The following is a 16,616-nucleotide window of genomic DNA, read 5'->3' as shown; positions in this document are numbered from 1 at the left end:
CCCCCTTCCCCCCCCCCCCCATTATTTCACACATATGGAATTTAAAAGCTAAAAGGCAGCTCCGCCTTCAAGCTACTTGCTGACACTTTGGGAGGGCTTTTAATCTCTGAAACAGTCATGGTGGAGGAGCGGAGGGATCCATATGGAATAGACTTTAGGAGTTGGGTCAGAGGCTGAATACACCTCTATACAAAGGGGAGCAAGAGAGCTCTTGGCTTCCTCACTATAGGTTGCAAAGTTTTTAAGCTGTCATGGAAAACAAGTTTGGGAGAACAAGTGTTTAAATTCATATAGTAGAACAACAGATTGCAGGTTCTAGGCAGTAACCTTGGGAAATTCTTTTAAAAAGTCAGTGCAGCTTTTAATGATTTCACTTTATCTCCATTTATCAGTTTACTTTCTAAGACTTTGGAAAGAACTAATGCTAGGAGTTACATTGTAGATATTCTCCAAATGTAGGAAATATGCACATTTTGTATGTCTTGCATATGAAATAGCCGTCTAAAAATCACATGATATTTATTGTCTGTTAAAAGGCTAGATGGTATAATGTCACTTATGAGCTCTTCCTTCTCCCCTCATTCATGAAGATACATTTCAAAACAGAGCTCGGCCAAAATAGATTCCCTTTATACAGCTCCTGAGGATAACTTCAGCAAAACAATGTTGAGATTTAACTGGCATCTCCCTTCTGACGTTAATCGTTATGACTGAGGAGAGATGGAAGAATTCGTGAGTGGATTACCTGCACTGTACTTATTTGTATTACATTGAACTCTACTACCCTGTATTCTGCTATGCTGTATCCCATAACGCATAGTACAGTCCTATATTGTACTTCTCTAGCCAGCATTCAGCACAGCACTGGGTTGCACTGATTTAGTGTACATAACACTACTGATCAGTACTGAAAACACGCAACTACTCCACACATACAGAAATGCATGTACACACAGGCTATGTCTACAGTACCATGGTAAGGCGACTTACGCTACGCAACTCCAGCTATGTGAATAATGTAGCTGGAGTCGACATACCTTAGGTTGAGTTACTGCAGGGTCTACACCATGGGGGGGGGGGTGTCGATGGGAGAAAATCTCCCGTCTACTTCCCTTACTCTTCTTGTCGGGGACAGAGTACAGGGGTCGACTGGAGAGCAATCTGCAGTCGATTTGGCGGGTCTTTACTAAACCCGCTAAATCAACCGCCAGAAGATTGATCTCAGAGCATCAGTCCCACTGTAGTGTAGACCATTGCATACACTAGATATTGAAGGGTGAAATGGTTTGGGTAAATTAAGGACAGATCCAAATCTCAAGACAAAACCTTTTTGGGGAGGGGGATTGAAAAATTTTGGTTAGCTTTCCTACTCATAGTTTTCAATTTGCAAGCCCTGTTCTACCTGGTTCTAGCCAGGAGCAGGCACTGAAATATCAAAATACAATAAAGAAGCTGTACTTATCAGAGAAATGTCAGGCTGGATCTTGGGAGATCATCTAGTGCTGCCCCCAGTGCTGAGGCAGAACCAAGTCTAGGTGTACTGGTGTACAAGTCCAGGTCCCTGACAAGCGTTTGTCTAACCTGTTCTTAAAAATCTCCAGTGACAGGGATTACACAGCATCCCTTGGTAACCTATTCCAATACTTACTTTCTAATTATAAGGATAGTTATTTCCTAATATCTAACCTAAATCTCCCTAGCTGTAAGGTAAGCCAATTCTTGTCCTACTTATGGTGAACATGGAGATCAATTGATCGCTGTCCTCCTTATAAAAGTCTTCAAATACATTAGGGCTGTTATCAGGTTCCCCCCTAATCTTCTTGTCTCTTACCCAGTTTTTTTATCCTTTCTTTATAGGTCAGGCTTTCTAAACCTTTTATCACTTTTTTTTTTTGGTTGCTTTTTTCTGGCCTTTCCAATTTGTCTACATCTTTCTGAAAGTGTAGTACTCAAAACTGGACATGGTACTCCAGCTGAGGCCTCACCAGTGCTGAGTAGAGTGAAACAATTAACTCCATGACTTAGATACAACACTTTTGTTAAATCACCCCAGAATAGTAGTCTTTTTTGCAACCCCATTGTAGAATATCAGGGTTGGAAGGGACCTAGGCCAAACCCCTGCTCAAAGCAGGACCAATCCCCAAGTTTTGCCCCAGATCCCTAAATGTCCCCCTCAAGGACTGAACTCACAGCCCTGGGTTTAGCAGGCTAATGCTCAAACCACTGAGCTACCCCTCTCCCCAAAAAAATGTTGTCTCATATTCAATTTATGATTCACTATAACCCCCTGCTCCTCTTCTGAACTACACTGCCTAGCCAGTTAACTCCCATTTTACAGCTATGCATTTAAGGTTTTTTCTTTCATAAGTGTTGTACTTTTTACTAGTCTTTATTGAATTTAATCTTGTTAATTTTAGACCAATTCTCCAAATTATCAAGGTCATTTTGAACTCTCATCCTGTACTCCAGAGTGCTTGCTAACCTTCCCAGCTTGGTGTCATCTGCAGCTTTTAGAAGCATGCTCTCCACCCCATTATTCAAGTCTTTAATGAAAATACTGACTAGTAGCAGAGCCAGGACACAGTACTCAGGGATCCCACTAGACATGTCCTCCTAGTATGACAGCGAACCACAGACAACTATTCTTTGAGTACTTTTTTTTCCAATGAGTTGTGCACCCACTTCGTAGCAATTTCATCAAAACTACATTTCCCTAGTTTGGTTAGGAGAATGTCATGTGGGACTATGTCAAAAGCCTTACTAAAATTGAGATATCATGTCCACTGCTTCCCCCATCCAGTAGACCATTAACTGTGAGAGAAGGAAATTAAGTTGCTTTGACATGATTTGTTCCTGACAAATCCATGCTGACTGTTGCTTATAACCCTATTATCCTCTAAGGGCTTACAAATTGTTTAATAATTTGTTCCGTATCTTTCCTGGTATTGAAGTTAAGCTGAGTGGTCCATAGTTCCCTGGGTCCTGTTTGTTCTCCTTTTAAAACATAAGTATTAGTTTGCTCTTCTCCAGTTCTCTGGGATCTCACCCACCCTCCATGAGCTCTAAAAGATAGTTGCTAATGTTGCTGAGATTTGCTTTATCTAGTTCCTTGACTTGAAAAAGGAGAACTACACAAAAATGAGGAGACTAGTTAAATGGAAATTAAAAGGAACAGTCACAAGAGTGAAATGCCTGCAAACTGCCTGGAAAGTATTTTAAAACACCATAATAGAGACTCAAACTAAATATATATCCTTAATAAAAAAGAACCAAAAATTCCACCATGATAACCAGCAAAATAAAAAAGATTCTGTTAGAAGCAAAAGGCATCTTTTAAAAATTGGAAGTCAAATCCTACCAAGGAAAATAGAAAAGAGCATAAGCTCTGGCAAGTCAACTGTAAAAGTGTAATTAGGCGGACCAAAAAAGAATTTGAAGAGCAACTAGCAAAGGACACAAAAAACTAACAGCATTTTTTGTAAGTACATCAGCAGCAGGAAGCCTGCCAGACAATCAGTGGGACCATGGACGATCAAGGTGTTAAAGGAGTACTCAAGGAAAAGAAGGTCATTGCAGAGAAGCTAAATGGGTAGTTCTCTGAAAACATCTGATCAATGTACAGTGGCAGCCAAAAAAGCTAACAGAGTGTTAGAAACCATTAGGAAAGAGAGAACTAATAAGACAGCGTGACACAGAGGCCCAATGGTAGTTCATTACGCATGTCAGCAACTCTTGTCAGGCATGACATACTACACTTAATGCACAGTTGTCATGATATCTACCCAAAAGGCATCATGTAATATATCACTGGAAAACTGAGAACACACTAATCATTAATACTGTTGTGTATAAATTATGTACAAAGAATTATAACTGTGCTAGAATTATGTTTGTTTGGCAAGCAATGCATAAGCACAATCTGCCTTAGGCAAAGGAATGTGCATGTGTTTGTCTGACCAGCCTGGTTGTCAGGCAGAGACAATGAAGGTACATTTACATAAAAAATAAACAAAGCCATCAAATTAATGTGGGGGAGATAGTCTCTTAAATATAAAAACAGGTCTGAACCTCAAATAATAAGCAATTGAATCCACTGATTTTATAATGTATACAACAGAATTAAGTGAGTTCTCTTTATGAAAGCCCGTGACACATTGGGGGTTAATACTATTGCATAGTCTATGCATTAACACTATATGAGGAATTATGGATACTCACTGATATGCTTTAAAATCTGTGACCAAACATTTGGGAGAAATCATTTTTCTCCCTAGCAGAAGGGAAGGCAGCTGTCTACCTGTCCCCGGTATATATTAAGCGGTAAGGAATCAAAACAATGGAAGCACTATTTACATATGAATAGTAAGCCCACAGGAAGGGGAGAACAGCAGGAAGTCTTCCTGCTGTTGAAAGAGAGACAGTGAAGTTAGGGCTGATATAAGGTGTCAAAAAGATATGAGTGGCCCTTCACTTGAGGAATTTAAGGAACCAGAGCCCTTGAAATCACAGAACATTGGGTCTTTTAACCAATGGGGCTGCAGTCTCTGGGAACTAAGTTTTTAGGCAAGAAACCAACTTAGGCAAAGATGATAATTTGCTGACATTAAGTTTTAGTCTTAGATTCAGGAGTGGGGGAGTTCTTACTTTTGTAAATGACAGAGATTCCACAATCTCCCTAGGCAATTTGTTCCAGTGCTTAACTACCCTGACAGTTAGGAAGTTTTGCCTAATGTCCAACCTAAATCTCCCTTGCTTCAATTTAAACCTGTTGCTGCTTATACTGTCCTCAGTAGCTAAGGAAGCTGAGAGACCCTTTCTAAAAATTTGACCCTAACCTCTTTGTGTTTCAATTTCCTCCCCTATAAAATGAGGATTGTAATGCCTACTCCAAACAGGTTTTGTGAGACTTCATTCATTCAGGTTGGTAAACCCCACTGAGGTCTTGGCTGGCTCTATTTAAAGTGTGTAGAATGATGTTTCCTGATGGCGAGACACCAGAGTGTGCAGCGTTAATACCAACACAGAACGTAAGTGACCTCTGTGGCACTCCTGACTGGCTGCTCCTGTGATATTGGAAACCACTGTGTGAGGGGAATGTCAATCATGTAATAAAGATGAAGCAAAGAGGTTTATTATTAAAGTTACTGCAGCCACTGACGTCAGCTGCGGGATTTGTCTGGTTTGAGGGCTCTGTTCAAGATCTACATTTCTCAGCTAAAGCCTCTGCAAGCCCTGCTCCTTCCCCCCTCCCATCCCTACCAAATCTCCCATTCCTTGAATTGAAATGGTTTAGCATTCCTTGTGGCTGAGGCAGTGGATAGTTCTCAGCAAAGCTAATTCCATTTTAAAACCCTCCTGCTTACACTGTGCCCTGGAAGGACAAGCAGCTTGGGTGCTTGGAGAATGGCAAATATTCACCTACGTTCTTTCAGACTTAGGCCATCACAGGCTTTTTGTACCAATGATGGAATTCAATCCTTTACCTTGACCCTTTAAATGGCCACCTCACTTCTCGCACACCTCGAGTCCTCCTGGGATTTGGTTCTCCTAGAGCCCTCTATGAATGCAAAGTTTCTCCTCACTGCTCCACTCATTTTATATGCCCGCCATATGGACAAACCACCCAACTGTGCTTTGCAAATTCATTCTTGGTTTTCATTTCATTCTGTGTTTCCCCACATTGCTCTACTTTGTCCTGTATTTCAACAAAGGATCCTATGCTGTGATACAGTACAAATGATTGAATTTGCTTTAATCTAGCCAGAAAATTCTACACAGAACAAAATGGAATGCAGTCCTCTAAAAATATGCTTTTCCCGTATTTGTGCAGTATACAGTTGTCAGTTGTTTATCTGTAAACTAGGTGGCTGCCTATAGCTGCTTTCTCATGCCTTCCCCTATGCCAGCTACTGGCTCTCCTTAGCCAAGGTGTCACTTTGTAGCTCTCTTCACTGCAAAGAGAAACATTGTTAGCAAGAAGAAAAGGAGTACTTGTGGCACCTTAGAGACTAACCAATTTATTTGAGCATGAGCTTTCATGAGCTACAGCTCACTTCATCAGAAGTTAGCAAGGTTAGGCACTAAAAGGGAGATAGATGGATGAGGTAGCTGCTGGCAGCAAAGAGAAGGGCGTGTCCTGGCAGCGATATCCCAGAGAGGGAGTAAATTCTATGAGGGGCAAGGGGTGGCAGACAGGGACATCTGGGGGGAAGGAGCAAAAGGGAAAATCGGGTAGTGGGGAGTGAGCAGAGAGTGAAGAAAATATATTGAAGAAATTAATAATGCCTAGCTCTCCTCTAGCATTTTGTATCTATAGGTATCTAAGCACTTTACAATGGATAATCTCATTTTACAGATGGGGAAACTGAGGCATGGACATGCCATGACTTATCCAAGGTAACACAGCAGGTGAGTGGCAGATCCAAGACCAGAACTCAGGTCTCCTGATTCTTAGTCCACTGCCCAAACCTCTGGAAGAAAAGAAGAAAGAAGTAGGTCGGATGGTTTTAAAGCTATCATTGAACATAATTATTATATTATCATTTGGATACTTTTCTCCTCTTGTATTGCCACATGTTGCTTGGCTCAAAGGTTGAGAGGTGCATTTATGCCATTGCCTTGATTGTGATTCTGAAATCTGTATCATTACTTCATTCCCTCTCAACTCAATTGTTTGAACTTCACCGTCTAGGGCCTCACTAGGTGCTAGATCTCCTGCCTTTTCATACATGCAAAAAAGTGCAACCGATCACCATGTTCTCCAAGACAACTCCATGGTTCCTTCTTTATTCAGGATTCAGATAAAAATTATCCTGCCATTTTTTCTGAAAGCTCCTATGGACCCTCAAAGCCGTCTCCTAGATCTTGTATTTCTCTACGGTCCCCTCCATATATATGCTTATTTAGCTGTGGCCTCCTCTACATCTCTTTTCCCTTCTGCAGCTCTGTCTGGCTGGTAAAGCCCCCCTGTAAACATCTGCCTCACTGATTCTCCACCTCATTTCAAACCTCAGCTCAAAACACTAGTTTTTTCCTCAAGCCCATATATCTACGTTCTTTATTCCCTGTTCAGTTATTCATCATTTAACTCTCTTCACGCCATAAAGTAGCTTTGATACAGTTTGTATCAAAACAAAAATTCTATGATTTGTCCCCATCCTTTGACAGCCGTTTCAAGGCCACTCACAGATGCTGTCCTTACACTATGCAAAGCATAGGGATGGCTCCTTTTGAGCCCTGATCCTGTCAAAACTTATTTACGTTCTTAACCTTACTGTGCATCTGCAAATCAATTGGATTTAAGCATGTGCTTAAAGTTAAGTGCTTCAGCGAATCAAGGCTCAAATCCTGCTGAGCGATGAACATTTGTAATTTTTACTCATTTCACTCTGACTGTACCATAGAAGGACTCTCCTACTAAGTGAAATCCTGGCCCCATCGAAATCAATGACAAAACTCCCACTGAGTTCAATGGGATGAGGATTCCACCCATTATCTTCAGATTATTGAAACAAGTTGTATTCTACTGGATTACACGAAGGGCCTAGTCCTGTTCCTACTGAAGATTTGCCATTAACTTCAGTGACAGTAGGAATGGATCCAAAATTTAGATCCTTTGCTCTTCAGGTTGTGAAATGTTTATCTAGTGACTTTAGAGGTGACATATGTTTGCAATACAACTGCATACAAAATTAATTTAAAGCAGAACAAAACTGGCTAATTTTCATGATAAATTTTGAAATTCAAAGGATGAAACATATCCCTGATGTAACTTCATTGAAATCAGTGGAGTTGCACCTGGTCTGAATTTGCCCCAATGTCTTCTAAAATTACTATATATACTATATATTGTGTCTTATTTTTCATACCATGAAACTCGGTCAGTTTTGCAGTGTCTTAGATACTGCTACATATACCAATTTGTTTTATATAACAGGCCATGTAATGTATATATGGAAGGTTTCTCTATTTTTCCATATGACATTGCCCAATTATGAATGGATTTCTATTTTGCTGCTGTTATGAAATGAAGGAGACTGTTTCAAGCTCCATGGCACTTCATAACCTGAACTTTATTAGCCTCAGTTGCTAGGATTCTGAGAAACTTTAAAGAGAGATTTTGATTTTCAGTGTATGTTTTTCTTTTGGAATTAAAAGCCATGTTTCAATATTAATTATGGTAATAAAAATTTGCATCCTCTTTCAAGATTAACAATACATGTTTCCTAGTCTTCAGAGACTTGTTGAAATAGCTCCATATGGTCACAGGATAGAGATTTCAGTGTGGGAGATTCCTCCTTAGATTTCTAGTCCAACCAAGTGTAAGCTATTCAAACTTTGGATATTTGCTGTCAGAAAAAGGCAGTCAGTTTATCAGTCTCTTTACAGTTCTCTGAATTAGGGATGGATCAGCAAGGAAATCTACTTCTTGGAGGTCAGAAAGTGTAGGGGAAAAGTGAGAACTGCCAAAAACCAAGCAAAGTTGGCCCTTGCAAGGGAAATTAAAACCAATAGTAACAGGTTCTATAGCCATATAAATAAAAAGGAAACAAGGAAAGAAGAAGTGAGACCACTAAGTATTAAGAATGGGGTGGAAATTAAAGATAATCCTAGGCATGGCCCCATACTTAAACAAATACTTTGCTTTAGTTTTTAGTAAGCGTATGAGGAGCTGAGGGGTAGTGGCAAGGTGTCTAATAGAAATGAGGATATGAATGTAGAAATTACCACCTCCGAGGTGAAAGTCTAACTCAAACAGTTTAATGGGATTAAACTGGGTGGCCCAGATAATCTCCATCCAAGAATATTAAAGGAACTGGCACATGAAATTGCAAGCCCAATAGCAAGGATTTGAATGAATCTGTAGATTCAGGGGTCGTACCCTATCACTAGAGGATTGCTAATACAGTACCTATTTTTAAGAAAGGGGGGAAAAGTGATCCGGGAAACTACTGGCCTGTTAGTTCAACCTCAATTGTCTGCAAGGCCTTGGAACAAATTTTGAAAGAGAAAGTAGGTAAGGACATAGAGGTAAACAGTAATTGGGATAAAATACAACATGATTTTACAAAAGTTATACTATACCAGACCAACCTGATCTCTTTTTTTGAGGAGATAACTGATTGTTTAGACAAAAGAAATGTAGTAGATCTGATCTCCCTGGATTTCAGTAAGGCATTTAATACAGTTCCACATGGGAAATTATTAGTTAAATTGAAGAAGGTGGGGATTAATATGAGAACTGAAAGGTGGATAACAAGGAACTGGTTAAAAGGGGGACTACAACGGGTCATACTGAAAGGCGACCTGTCAGGCTGAAAGTAGGTTATTAGTGGAGTTACTCAGCAATTGGTCTTGGGACCAGTCTTATTTATCATTTTAATTATTGACCTTGGCACAAAAAGTGAATGTGTGCTAATAAAATGTGAGGATGACACAAAGGTATTGTCAATATGGAGGAGGACCGGAATATCATACAAGAAGATCTAGATGACCTTGAAAACTGGAGTAATGGAAATGGGATGAAATTTAATAGTGTAAAGTGCAAGGTCATGCAATTTGGGACTAACAACAAGAATTTTTGCTATAAGCTGGGGACTTATCAGTTGGAATCGACAGAGGAGAAATACCTGGGTATACTGGTTAATCACAGGATGTCTATGAGCTGCCAATGTTATGCAGCTGTGAAAAAGGCTAATGTGATCCTAGGATGTATAAGGCGAGGTATTTCCAGTGGAGACAGGGAAGTGTTAGTACCATTATAAAAGGCACTGGTGAGACCTCATCTGAAATACCATGTGCAATTCTGGTCTCCCATTATTAAGAAAGATGAATTCAAATTGGAACAAGTACAGAGAAGGGCTTCTAGGTTGATTGGAGGAATGGAAAACCTACCTTATGAGAGGAGACTCAAAGAGCTTGGCTTGCTTAGCCTAACGAAACAGAGGCTGAGGGGAGACATGATTGCTCTCTATAAATACACGAGAGGAATAAATACCAGGCAGGGAGAGGAGTTATTTAAGTGCCAGTCTTGACAAAAGAACAAATGGCTATAAACTGGCCATCAACAAGTTCAGCCTTGAAATTAGACAAAAGTTTCTAACCATCAGAGGAGTGAAGTTCTGGAGCAGTGGGGGCAAAAAAACTAACCGGCTTCAAGAGCTTGATAAGTTTATGGAGGGGATGGTATGATGAGACTGCCTACAATGGCATGTGGCCCATCTGTGACTGCACATAGTAAATATCCCCAATGACGGAGATGGGACACTAGATGGGGAGGGCTCTGAGTTACTACAGAAAATACTTTCCTGGTGTCTGGCTGTTGGATCTTGATGACATACTCAGGGTTCAACTGACTGCCATATTTCAGGTCGGGAAGGAATTTTCCCCAAAGTCAGATAGGCAGAGACCCTGTGGGAGAAGGGCGGGGGTTGCCTTCCTCTGCAGCATGGGACATGGGTCACTTGCAGGTTTAAACTAGAGTAAATGGTGGATTCTTTGTCATTTGAAGGCTTTAAATCATGATTGGAGGGTTTCAGTAGCTCAGATAGAGGTTACTGGTCTGTTACAGGAGTGGGTGGGTGAGGTTTTGTGGCCTACATTGTGCAGGAGGTCAGATTAAAATCTATGAGTCTAACTCTCACACAGAACAAAATCCATCCAGTTGGTTCCAGGTAGAAACATTTTGTTTCTGTTGAAAAGAGTAATGTGGGAATGTTGGCCAGACTTAATAGAAGAAATTAATATAAAAAAGGGGCTTTTAAATGACTATTTCAACACAGATAATATAGCTGCAGTTTGTTCTTTTGCATCATCATTTCAAGTATATGCAGCACTATTTTCTGTTCCCCTCCCAAGATGTTTTTAAAAAAAAAAAAAAAATCAAAATTTTAGGTCTACTAAGCCCCAAATTACAGTTTTTTAACAAAAAAAATAGAAGTTCTCTTATAGGGCCAGACTTTCAAAGGTATTATTTTTGTGCATGCCATATTGAATGAATAGGCTATGAGGATGCAAATTTTATTAGCAGTATGCTCCAGTGATAGTGCTTGAATATAGTAAGTGTGAGTTATTGTGGGAATAAAGCTAGGTTTGTATATATGGTTATGAAAATTTGGCCCTGCTGTTTAAGATTGATACACCCCACATATAACTCCCTGGCTGCCAGCTGGGGCTCTGGTTGTTGGTCTGATTATGTTTGTTACAGGCGTCATCTGAACATCACTAATCCCATCCTAGTCCAGGGGGGAGGAAGAAGCTGCCTGCCTCGCCCAAGGAGCCATTTTGGGGGTATGAGTAGAGACCAAGGGTTTCTGAGGAGCCGCAGAAGAGGCATAAAGCTGTAGAGCACTGGGAACAGTTAAGGTTCTCGGCCAAGGCAAGCAGACACACTTGCTGCTAGTTTGGGACTCTGTACAAAAGTGACAGCTCCTTCCATCCTAGCTGCTCCCACTTCCACTGAGGGAATGAGAACCTGCTTGGAGCTGACCTTGATGGGGATTTATAGGAATGCTTACAATTCTCTGATCTTTTTCTGTGGATAAACACTACAGAGCTATCAAAACAGCACCATTAAACCATAAATTTAAATAGGCTTTTCTTTTAAGACTTAAATAAGCATTGTTTGTGGTTCTTCAGGCTGAAGCATGATTCTCTATCACTGGCCTCAGGTTTGGAAAGGAGGCCAGGCTACCAATCTCATTAATTCTCTGATTTGGACAAAACAATATGGCAGAAAACTCTGTAGCTCAGTCCTGAATTCCCTTGTCAAGTTTGATTTTTCTCTCTTGGATCTGAACCTAATTCATCAATTGCTGAACCGGAGTTTATTGATCAGGATTACACTGTCGGAGTCTCCTCTTTATCCTGTAACGGTTTCTTTTTTCAGGATGGGAATTAGATCTATTCATCAACTATCATCTTCCACTATCAACCCGCCTGCACTTCATGTGCTGCGACTGGAGTGCCCTGTGGTTCCGGAGACGCTGTGCTGCTAAGCAGGATTATCATATCATAGAATCTTCTGCCGGAGAAACTTCTCAGATGATCAATTCCTTCACTGGCTTTGGAAGACAGTTTATGGCTTCCACTTGTAATCCAAGAGACACTATAATTCTGTCAAATATAGTACAGCAATATTTTTCCCACAGATTTTGTTCTGGCTTCTGGGCCATCCTAATGATTTGTCAGTCAATACTCTGCATGGTTTGGAAGTGTGGGTTCAGTTGGTTCCTAGTGCTGGTCCCTCACTTCCAGGTCAAGAAGGGCCTGGGGATGCTGGAGATGAGCACATTCAGCCCAAGAGGGAGAAAGCATCATGTTTTATCATCCAAAAGCAATCCCTCCTGCTGGATAAGTAGTGGCACTGGTGAACTGTGTAGGCTAGGAGGAGAGAGCTTCAGTTACAGGTATGCAATGGTCAGAGCAGTGACATGAGAAAATAATGGGGAGGTCCCTATGGCTTTAACTACACTGGCCAAATCCTTTTAGTTTGAGTTTCTTTGTATATTTCACCTGCCACATGTATATTACATAAAGTAAATGTAACATTGTATTAATTTAACCTGCCCTCAATGGGCAGCACCCAGCTCCCACCCAGAAATAAACAGATAACTCTCCACAGTCAAGCAAATGCTTAATCAAAAAAGGCAAGTCTCAGACTGCTCTACACTGCAGGGAGCCTCAGAGCCCACCTCACACTAAGGTGCTAAAAATTGCTTTGCAGACTGCTCATTTAGTGCAAAGCAGCTAGCCAGCTGCCCTAGCAAGACAGCTGTGGACTCCTTTTGTGTACAGGACTTCCCAGATGTTATAAACTGTATGTTGACTTACATCAGTCGAAGATCTGGCCCTTGATTTTTAAGCTATCCTGCTCCACTGACAGCCTGATGATGTGATGACCAATTTATCATTTTGACTTGGCAGCGCCCTGCAGAAGCAACTATAGAGTGAATAATCCCCCCCTCCCCCACTTAGCAGTATCTTCTCTTGCTCCTAGACTATGGGGTGTTTTGAAAACCATTCTGTCCTTTAATCATATTGATTTGCACATATGCCCTCCCCTCTTTGCACATTGGATGGGTTGGCTTTTTTTTGATAAGGCCAAAGATTATCATTGTGTCGCAGCCTGGTGGCTGGCTTTAATGGGGGCAGGAGCTGCTATCAGGTAAAAAGATGGGTGTTGATACAGGCTCAGAATGCACAGGAACATAGGAATTGCTGCACCAGATCAGACCATTGTTCCATAAGGTCTGGTAGCCTGTCTCTGACTGCAGCCAGTACCAGCCCTGGGCTAGGGAATGGGGAGCATGTTGGGAGTGTGAAGAGCCAAGGAGGAGGAGTGGCTGGAGCAAGCTGCACTCCAACTATTTCCAGCTGGTGTCCCGCCTCTCAGGAACCATTGCCAGCTGATGTAGGCTGAGGCAGCCCGAAGGCTGCTCTAACTTACACCTGGGTCAGGGCCAGCACTGGTAATCAGAGAGCCACAAGAGACTCCATTTAGCGCAGTATGAAGGGGCATCAGGGAAATTCAGGGAGGCAGAGAATTGGGGTCACAGTATAAATCCAATTTTTGTAAACTTGGCTCATTGGATTAACCCAATCTCAGACTGTTTTTGCCAAGCCCAAAGGTTAAGTGGTTCACCTTTCAGGTCATGTCATGCAGTTTGAAGTGCTGACCCATACTGGGGAGAAGCAGGTGCCCTCTCAGCCCCTCAGTGTGATACTATTGACCTGCCTCTGCTGTTTGCTGGGACTGCAGCACCACAATGGGGCAGAAGTGATAAATTAGAGTAAACAAGGAGATGTAAAGTCTCCAGGTTTTAGTTCATGTGAAAGCCCCCTGCTAGACTGAAGGTCAAGATTTTCCATGTGAATTCAGAGGGCGAGGAAAGCGTCTCACTGTGAATGAACTGGGAAATAGATTTGTTTCAGAGCATCCTGCAGGTTGCGGCCAGCTTGCTGAAAAGTGACATAGCCTGTGAAAAGTAGCAATGAATAATAACCCCAGTGTGAAGAGACTGTATCTCACTTTCCAGCCTGCTTTAATGTTAGCAGGGAATGATACTATTTTTTATTTGTCAGTGTCCTTTAAATATTTCTGACCTGAGTAATAAAAAAAGACCCTTTTCCCTTTAAGGAAAAAAACCTCTATTTTAATTGCATTCATTTTGTAACTCCTAATAATATTAGGTTTGGATAATAGTTTCTGATTTTACAAAAATCTAAATGCTTGGCCTAAAACTAGCCAATGTGTCACTTTAAATGAAGAGTTTCAGCAGAGATTTGTGAAGTTGTTAAGGAATTTTGATTCCCAGTTCTCATTTAAAATGAAGAGGAGATGAATGTCCAAGTTAGCAAGGCAGCTCTGAAAATATCACTCTTCAGAGTAAAGTAATTTCCCTATAAAATGGTAGATGCCAGCAGGAGAATACCATTTTCAACTGAAAACTTTGTTAAATTTTGTCTTCATACACATAGCTCCCATTGACTTCAGTGGGAGTTCCAGGTTTCCATCCCAGGCCAGAATTTGGCTGTTTATTTAAAAGTCAAATTCACAATGGCAAAAAGCTCCTAGCCCAGTGAAGTATGGGGTTGAGCTAAAGAAGTGCAGCTTTTTTTAAATTCTCTGAAGCCCCTCTCTGTTTCTTTTCCACCACAACAAAAAACTTAAAAGACTGAAACGCTTGAATCCTGCACAAAGAGAAGACACTATTATTTGCTGATAGGTTTAGATTAATATTTGCTGAGTGATTTCTTAAAGGGTTTCTGAAGTGCTCTATTGTTGTGGGGGAAAATATACAAAGTACAGAACTTTGGGGAAGGTTGGCTGGTGTTTTCTTTTGTTCTTATAGTATTTTTCCATCTGGAAATATTTGGTGTAAATTAGCATAACACCGCTGACTTCCTAGGACAAGCAACCTGGGCAAGTGGATAGGTCATTGGACTGGAGCCTTGCCTACACTAAAAGCGTTTTACCCTTATAGGAATACCAGTACACTATATCAGCAAAGCTCTCTTAGAGTGGACACTGCTATACCAATAAAGCCATGCTTTTGCTGTCTATTAAAACCACACACCCCAAGCAAAACCAACTATACTAGTAACAGCTTTGCCCGTATAGCTGCATCTACAGTAGGGATTTCTGCTGGTACTGCTATGTAGGACAGGGATCCAACCTTTTCACACCCTGATCAACATGGCTATGCTGGTAAAAGTAAGTAGTGTAGACGCAGCCTGGGATTCATAAGACCTTTGTTCTATTTGTGGCCCTGCAATTGACCTGCTTTGTGACCTTAGGAAAGTGCCTTCATTTCTCCAGGCCTCTTTTTCTATTCCTAATTCTATCTCTTTAGATTGTAAGGTATTCAGGGCACAGACGGGGATCTGTAACATACTGACCAATGCGTTACACTTGTACAGTGCCTAGCGCAATGGGGCCCTGCTACTTAGCTACTGATCCTATGGGTAATAACAAATAACCACCTGAGGATATGTTCTATCATCTTTTTTTTGACAGTTGCAAACTATTCCAGAAAGGAAAAGGTGGGTCATTCTAGGGAATCTGACTTTGCACAAAGAATATATATTTTTACTGGTTCAGTCTTCAGTAACTATTAGTCAAACTGAGCTCCACTGCTCTTCTAGCACCAAACCTCGGTTATCTAGGGCCTCTAGTTCTGCATGTACAGTTTTGCCCATGCAGAGCAGAATTACACATGCAAATAACTGTGCACGCAGAATTACTATCCACAAAATGAGATCAGGCTGGTACCAACTGAAAAGCTACCCCCTTGAATATTCAGAGCAAACCTTCCCTTGTATTTCTAATTCTCCTTTTAAATTTCTATTTCCTCTCTCATTTTCCTACTTACTTTTCAATTATTTTTTTCTTTTCTCCCTTACACTCTATTCTTTTATCTCTGTTGCTTAGTCCTGTCTCATATTACCTCTGAGTGGCACTCAGAGACTCTAGCCTCTTCCCCAACACTCACCCCTACCCCTTCTGCCTTTTTTTATTCTGCAGCTGTTCTGAGCCCTCTTGTGTCATTGAGCCTGCCTCTGAAATTGTCAGTAAGGATAACATGAGCCACTGGAAGCCCAACCTCTCTGCCATGCTACTGCCGATGGGGGCTACAGAAAGAGCATCACTAGACACTAAAATGTGGGTGGAGAGGCAATGCTCCTTCCCCTGCCCAGGGGTTTCAAAAACATCAGCCTATGGTTTTTCAAGACCAGGCTTTTAAAATAAAATACCTGGCTCTTCCAAAGCCCTAGGATGAAGCAGATCACCGGTTACTGAAAGGATTGGCTTGTGCTCAAGAAATTGAGGTGCCAAGGTGGGTTCAGTATTGGATGTGTCAGGATTCCAAGCCTTCCTCTTTCATGTTTTGTTCTAATGAGCTTGCAAGGGGTGCTGTGTGCAAGAAAGTTTGCTCCCAGAAGAATTTCCCTAACCGGACAGAGCCAATACCATTCTGCTCCATTTTACCAGATTCATGTTTTTCCATTTGCTTTCTACAGTGAAGTGTCAAAACTTTCCCACACATCCCCACGTGCTCGGACAATATGTTCATTCACACACACACACACACACGCATAGATGAATTTAGATAGAA

The 16,616-nt window shown here is 41.2% G+C and overlaps 1 long non-coding RNA gene across 1 annotated transcript in view; it reads left to right on the top strand.

Moving 5' to 3' along the window:
* Window positions 1-14,087, top strand: part of LOC142072899 (uncharacterized) — a 38,390-nt gene extending 24,303 nt beyond the window's left edge. The window contains exons 2-3 of the long non-coding RNA XR_012669507.1: window positions 6,356-6,408; window positions 11,888-14,087. This is a non-coding gene — a long non-coding RNA (uncharacterized LOC142072899). The remainder of the gene's footprint in view (window positions 1-6,355; window positions 6,409-11,887) is intronic.
* The last annotated feature ends 2,529 nt before the right edge of the window (window positions 14,088-16,616 follow it).

Source organism: Caretta caretta, chromosome 7, assembly GCF_965140235.1.
Source record: "Caretta caretta isolate rCarCar2 chromosome 7, rCarCar1.hap1, whole genome shotgun sequence".
Lineage (NCBI taxonomy): Eukaryota > Metazoa > Chordata > Testudines > Cheloniidae > Caretta > Caretta caretta.
This window is presented reverse-complemented; position numbering and strand designations above follow the sequence as displayed.